The sequence below is a fragment of the Cynocephalus volans genome, chromosome 1 (genome assembly GCF_027409185.1).
Source record: "Cynocephalus volans isolate mCynVol1 chromosome 1, mCynVol1.pri, whole genome shotgun sequence".
Taxonomy (NCBI): Eukaryota; Metazoa; Chordata; class Mammalia; order Dermoptera; family Cynocephalidae; genus Cynocephalus; species Cynocephalus volans.
In genome coordinates this window covers 163,971,790-163,978,923 of record NC_084460.1, presented here as the reverse complement: position 1 = coordinate 163,978,923, position 7,134 = coordinate 163,971,790, and the positions used below count along the sequence as shown (strand labels likewise).

At 36.3% G+C, this 7,134-nt stretch overlaps 1 long non-coding RNA gene across 1 annotated transcript in view; it reads right to left on the bottom strand.

Moving 5' to 3' along the window:
- Positions 1-5,688: 5,688 nt before the first annotated feature.
- LOC134391665 (uncharacterized) overlaps positions 5,689-7,134 on the bottom strand; it is an 89,672-nt gene continuing 88,226 nt past the window's right edge. The window contains exon 3 of the long non-coding RNA XR_010025022.1: positions 5,689-5,735. This is a non-coding gene — a long non-coding RNA (uncharacterized LOC134391665). The remainder of the gene's footprint in view (positions 5,736-7,134) is intronic.

The following is a 7,134-nucleotide window of genomic DNA, read 5'->3' as shown; positions in this document are numbered from 1 at the left end:
AGAGAATTGAGGACAGTAACAGTAAAATGAGAACTGCCTGACACCCTTCCTTCTCCCTGCTGAAGTTTGATTCTGTGCAGTAGAAACTGCCCTTAAGAAGATGCTGGGAGGAATGCAAGCCTGAGGTTGGGGAGGAGAGAAGGTTCTCCCTTCTGCTTCTTGAGCCAAGGACATCACGCCTTCAGCAGATCCCATCTGGGCAAAACGAGAGATAAGTTGAGAGAAATGGGCAGCAGCCAGTTAATGCAAAGTCTTTGGGCCTTTTTTTAAAGAAAGTTTTCAATCTGTGCACAATGAAAATACTTTGGAAGGTTTCAAGAGGAGAGTGACATGATCTGATTTATAACCTAAAAATACAAACCTGATTGCTCTGTGGGTCAGAGGTCAGAGAACAAGAAGGATAAAATCCAAGGAGAACAGTTGAGGGGCTATTGCAATAGTTCTGGTGTGGGAGAAAAGAGACAGTCTGGGGTGGTATTGAGATGAACAGAATGGGATGGTTTCAAAATATTTTTGTGTGGTAAAAGTAACAGCACTTGCTGATGAATCAGATTGGAGGAATAATAGAAAGAGAGGTCCAGGATGACGCCTGGGTTTCTGGTTTGAGCAGTTGGGTGGATGAGGGTATTTAACAAGAGTGACTGGTGAAATGAAGCTAGAAGTCCAATTGGAATGGGTTGATGGCAGGCCCAAAGCTCAGCACCTCAGGAAACTTCTATGGAAGATATAAAAGTCCTCACCAAACATAAATCTCCTTTCCTGTTCCTTGCAGAATTGTTTGTCACTCCCCTTCCAGACTCCAAGGATAGGAATAATGCCCTTAAGAATGTCAAAGAATTTCCATCAATCTTCAATTGCTCACTGGTCTGTTTTCACTGTATTCTTAACTATCTCCTTGATGGTGTTCTCAACCACTACAAAATGACATTTTACATCTAGCAACATTCTTTCTTAGTTTTTGTTAACTTTCCTTTTTGCTTTTTGCAAACCGCTATTACTTGCAAACATTATGAACTTGTCAGCTATAATGGGTTAAAATTGTTTGTTGGAACCTCAAATAGATAGCACAAAAGGAGACAATGATAGAGCGCTGAGATCGTTTGCAGTAGGTTGTGCTAATAGTCATTGGCTAACAGTGTGAAGTATAATCCATCATATTAGTTCTCATTGTCTGAAAGCCAAAAATAGCATTCAGAGCATATAAATAGTAGGCTATAATATTTTTCTTTCTCTATTTTTTACAAAAATGATTGAGAGACTAATAGCATTAAAATCAGTCAGGTACACCAATATCAATTCCTTAGTTTTGAAAACTGAACTATGGTTATATAAGAACATTAGGGAAGGAGGGTGCAGGATATGTGGAAATTATACACACTATCTTGTGACTTCTGTGTAGGTCTAAAATTACCTCAAAACAAAAAGTTGAAAATATCAGCAATGTGAGGGCAGAGTTAAAAGGGTTATATGTGTACAAAATAACTGAAAGAGAAATGTGTTCAAATATCAGCATTAAAGAGCTGTTATTCAGTGTTATGTCTTTATTCTTGATTAAATGCATAAGTTCATTTACATTTGCAAATCAAATCTGATTAAATTACAGAAAAAAGATAAAACAGGAATATGTGCATAAATATATGGCTACATATAACATCTTGGACCTTAAAGGATAAACAAGAATTCATGTTATCTTAAAGAGTTGTAAAGGAGCTACAAACCCACCATAAATATGAGTGCACATTTTGCTTACATTATAGGCCAGTTTTCACTTGTTAAGAAAAAATTTTTAAATTTCCAGAGTTCTGAGCAGGTCTCTTAGCTTTACCTAATCTGTTCATCATGTCACCAGTTTTCAATTCACCCAGGAACAAAATATCAATGTCTTCTTTAACTCTTCCTTCTTCCTTTTTTGTTCTTTCCAAACAGTTATCTAAGTCATGCTAAGTTCATCTTTATCTTCATTTTCATCTTACATTAAGTTCTTATTGCTTCTCTCAAGTGTTGCTTTCCTAAGGTCTGAAACTGTTTGAACATGTTTTTCTACAACTTGAAATGCCCAACAAATGTGTGGATGCTCAGTATAGATTATTAGAATTAGGTTGAACACTGAGGGTATTCTCTAAAAAGCAGGGATTACTCAAATCCAGTTGCTGATCAACTCTTCTCTTTCCTACTCTAACCTCCTTACCACACAGATTTATTGAACTATTTTTTTAACCTTAAAATATTGACAAGTGTGCTACCTGGATAATAATATCTTTCAGAGTTTCAATAACAATCCATGATCCACATTTAAATATGACATAACTCTGTTTTTCTGTCATAGAAACCATTCGTCTCTTTCATTCCAAATGCTGTTCAAAATTACCAATTGAAGAAAAGCATGACTGAGCTTTGTCTATCTTGAGTTTGCTCTATTCACAATCCTATTCTGTCTTTGTATCCATTACCTAATATTTATAGGGCCCCTGCATATGGTTGTTTGGGCTGTGCCCTGTAAAAGGGTGACAGGCCAGGGAGGTAAATGGGACTGAAATCCTGCCCAGGCTCTGCTTACCAAACCATAAGCATGTGTCCAATTATACCTGCAAGGGTGCATACATCATCTGCAGGGAAGAGCACCTTTTTATAATTCACACAATGCGCAAGTGGGGATTCAAGTTAATAAACTTTAATATATTGTATACAAAAAGATTTCAATACTGAAACCCTTGGTGCATTTTTTAAAATCCAATTTGTTGACAGGACTGCAATTTTTATCTAAGCATATTCAGCATAGAAACAGTGAAGAATTCTATGAATTAAACATATGCACTTTCCCCAGAAATAATAAAAAGATACATCAGGTCATTGGATCGATTTCTTTTCCAATGTAAGATTATTTCCTCTTCTGTGATTTTCATTGTTTTCTCCCATATGAGTTTAAACCATTAAAGCTATGGTTCTTCTCCATTTCCCAAGGATGCATATTCAAGAATCTAACAGAAGTCCTTGATAATGAGTTGAAGGGTGAGTGTTTTCATTTTATGCTTCTTTGATCATGCAGACTGGCTAAAATCCATGGTACTGGATTGTTACTCTTGTGTTCACTATTATTATCAGTGAACATCTCCTATTGGCCAACCATTGTGTTCATAATGTTTATTATCTCCAATCCTGTCTACAAATTAGCCTGATAGTGTTATCCGATTTTTCACAGGAAATAACTTTTCAAAACACCTACTTTTCAAAACTCAGGTGTTTAGTGATTTCCCAAATCCAGAAGGTAACCATGTGTCCAAACTGAGATTATAATCCAGGTCCTCCTGGCTATGGAGCAATTTCCCACAGCTTTAGGTGAATGAAGCCTCACAAAGTATGTTCCACTTTCTTTAATAAACTCATTCAACAGCTATCTAATGAATACTTCTGTGTACTGCATTTGCCTAGATTATAGTGATGAGCAAGAAACACAATATATTTGCTGTTATGGGACTTACATTACAAAAAGAGACAATAAACAAATACATAAATATATCATATGAGTCCAGGTATTGACAAGTACTACAATGAAAAACAAATCAGATAAGGAGGTAGAGAGTAGTGAGTTGGAAGTGATAGTTGGGAGGCCAGAGAAGGTCTTTCTGAGAAAGTGATGTTTCAGTGGTGGCCTGAATATAATAAGGACAAAATCATATGATGATTTAGTATCCTAGGCAGATGCAACAAGTGTAAAGTACCTAAGGCTAGAAGGGTCATGGCATGTTAAAAAAACTTCTTAAAGACCCATGTCACTGGGACAGGATACTCAAGTGGGAGAGCTTTAGGAGATGAAGTCAGAAATATTGGCAAGGATAAGGAGTTGGCATTTTTTTCTAATGAGAAACCATTGGAGGGCTTTATTTAATTTACATCTTTGAAAAATCACCTTGAGTGTTGTAAGGAAAATTAACTCTAGGGGGGAGAATGGAAATAGTTAGAAGGCTACAGTAGCTAATGACAGTGGCTCCAAGGAAAGTGTCAGTCCTGGAGGGAGGACGAAGTCATATACTGGAACAGAGTTGAAAGTCCAGTTGGCAGGACTTGCTGATAGAAAGGAAGTGAGTGCCAGAAAAAGAGAGAAATCCAAGATCATCTAGGTTTTACACTTGAGATACTGGGTGGATGTTGGTGGTATTTACTGAAACAAGGGAAATTGAAAAGGAGCAGGATTTTAGAAGTGAATGAGTAGGAAACTGTGAGGTTTGTTTCACACATGTTATTCTTACAGCATCTTACATGTGTTTCTCTCTCATTCTGTGTCTAAAACATTTTAGTCTACATCAGAAAACATCTAAAAGGTGTTGGCAGATAAATGCCTACCAAGGATTTATGCAAGGTGTAAAAGAAAACTCACACACCTGCCCAAAATAGAAATACAAAAAGTGCTTCTATGTTTTATATTACAGCTACATTTTTATTCACGGGGACACACAGTTTCATTTGGATCATCAAACCAGTGACTGAAGTCAACCAGAGAACAAACATGCAGAGAATGAATGTTGGTCTTCTTTTTGCTCTAGATAATACCTGTACATCTGGGGGCAATCTTTAATGAGTCCATTTTTCCCATCTATATTGAGTACTTTCCCATCATCCTGAGGTAGAGAGCAGAGATACAGAGTTTTCTGGGATGGATTTTTTGGTTTGTTTGTTTCTAACATTCTTTCAGAACAATCCTCAAAATACATTTGATCTAAAAAGCTTTCTCCGATTGCTCCAGGCCACAGAGACAAAAGACCAAATCTTTTCATTTGTATCATTTCTTTAGCACTTAGGACTGACTTAAAATTCTTAGTTTTCCTTTTTTTCTAGGTCTTTTTCTAGCAGTATTGCAAGCTGCTTAAGGTGAAAAATTATGTATTTTATACACTTTCATCACTCTGTGCTGAACATAATGCCTTTGATTAGAAAGCCTACTTTTCAAAATTCAGAATGGATATAAAATAATATATTGGTTTGGGGACTTTCATCATATATTTGTGAAATTATAAACTGCTAACTCTGGAAGCAATACTACAGGTAATCTAATCCAACTTTATTTTGCATTTGAAACTTTGCTAGGTAAACTGCTGCTTGCTTAAATCAAAACAGACAAATAGATAAACAAACAAAAAGGACCAGAACATACATCTGTGTCTACCAGTGACATGGTTTGGTTTCTTAACTGATATGCTCCTTTGAAATTTTATTTTGTTTAGTTATTTTCTTTTTCTGTTTTGAGCAATACCAACCATTGCTTTAATTTATTTACCTGTAAATGGTGGTGATTAACATAGAGTCCACTTGAAGGAAGATTTACACCAACCAAGTTGAGGACTTCTCCCCCACTTGACCGAAAGTTCAGGTGACAATTATCTGGTGATAGTCATTAGAATTAACATGTACTATTTATTTGGATTTTATAATCTGGAAGGGTCATATACACATAAATATGGTTTCCTAAACTGTCTATTCAACTAGGAAGAAAATCTTTTGATCAGCTAACAAGTATATATGTCCACTTATCCACAGTAGTGGTCTTTTTTTAATTAGTGAGTCACTTGTAAACTTGAATTTGTGAGAGTTAATCTTCAAGGACTTTATTGCCTTTGGGCTCAATGACCAAATAAGCTTTCTCCCCAAATACAGCATAGTCCTGGAACATATGAACCCACCTGAGGTGTAGATCCTTTATGTGTCACAGCCTAAAAGAGTGAGCTTTTCTCTTTACAAACCTGCTTGAAAGGAAAAAAGAGGAACAATCTAACATGACAGGCAATGAGCCAAGAAGTACATATCTATATTTTAAGATGCCTCTAGTTATGGATAGACATACCAAAATTATTTTTCCCAAGTCACAGCTGAAAGCAGAATGGCCTCATTTCTGTTTTACGTCTATTCCCATTGACCAACTTGTCCAAATAATTCCACTTTCTTTTCCCATACTTTTTATTCAATCTGTTACAAGTCAGTCTTTTAGAATGCTTGCTGTGCCTGGTGGCCAGATACAAATTTGGTTCAATGTTCAAGTGGACAGCCAAATAGCTGATATTATACTCATCAATGACTAAAACCAAAACAGAACAAAAGGAAAAACCTGTAAGGGATAAATTAGATTTTGGTGAGAGAGAAGGTAAGACTTTGGTGAGAATATGATGAAAGAGTTTTATCAACACGGAGAATTTCTATTTTCCATCTTGATTCTTTTTTAATGTGTGCAATTTAGGGACAAATCTTATATTCTCAGCAGAGTATGGCTCAACTTCCACTACCAAGATAGCTTGTCAAATTCCTATGTGTAGCAGACCCTCAGAGATTCTGGAAAATAATCTTACTCATCAAACAAGCTTTGATGCACTTCTTCCAATATAAAAATCATGAGAATAGTAATGCTAATACTAATCACCTAGAAATGGTCTGAGGCAAAATGAAAAAAACAGGGCTCCAATTCTTTCCTCTGTAGTAACAAAATCGTGATGAAGAGAAAATTATCAGGACATAGTCATAAAACATTCAAATTCCTCTTCATGCTCAGAAGAATGCATAATTAGCACATCTGTGTTTAGGAACATGAAATGTAGCTCATCTTGAATTAAAAACACGTTGAAATATGACATAAAGTTTCCTGATTATTTTAACAAGCACACCTTGACCTCCCCCAGGGTGCCAGGCACTACAGACAGAAAAAGAAGTAAGACTGGGTACTGTTCTGAAAACTCCCAGACAAGATAACAGAGTTGACCCTCAGTAAGGCATCTAGATTTTTTTCATTGGGCAAGGGTATTTCCTGAACTTTCTCTGTGATTTGAGCAATTATAACTTCTCTGGGTCTCAGGATCTTTATCTATGAAAGCATAGAGATGAAGTGTGTGGCCACTAAGGTTTGTGCCAAGTCTAAAACTCCAGTGGTATGATTCCAGTGAGCTGCCAACACAATTAGAGAGGAAGAGATGAGTAAATGTGAAAAATAAGAGACACAGAGAGAGAGAGAGAGAGACAGAGAGACAGAGAGACACAGAGAGACACACACACAGAGAGAGAGAGAGAGAGAGAGAGAAGCCAACATAGAGAATGAATTTCATTGAATCAGAGCACGGCTTGTAGAATATCAAACTGAAATTGTCTTAAGCTAAT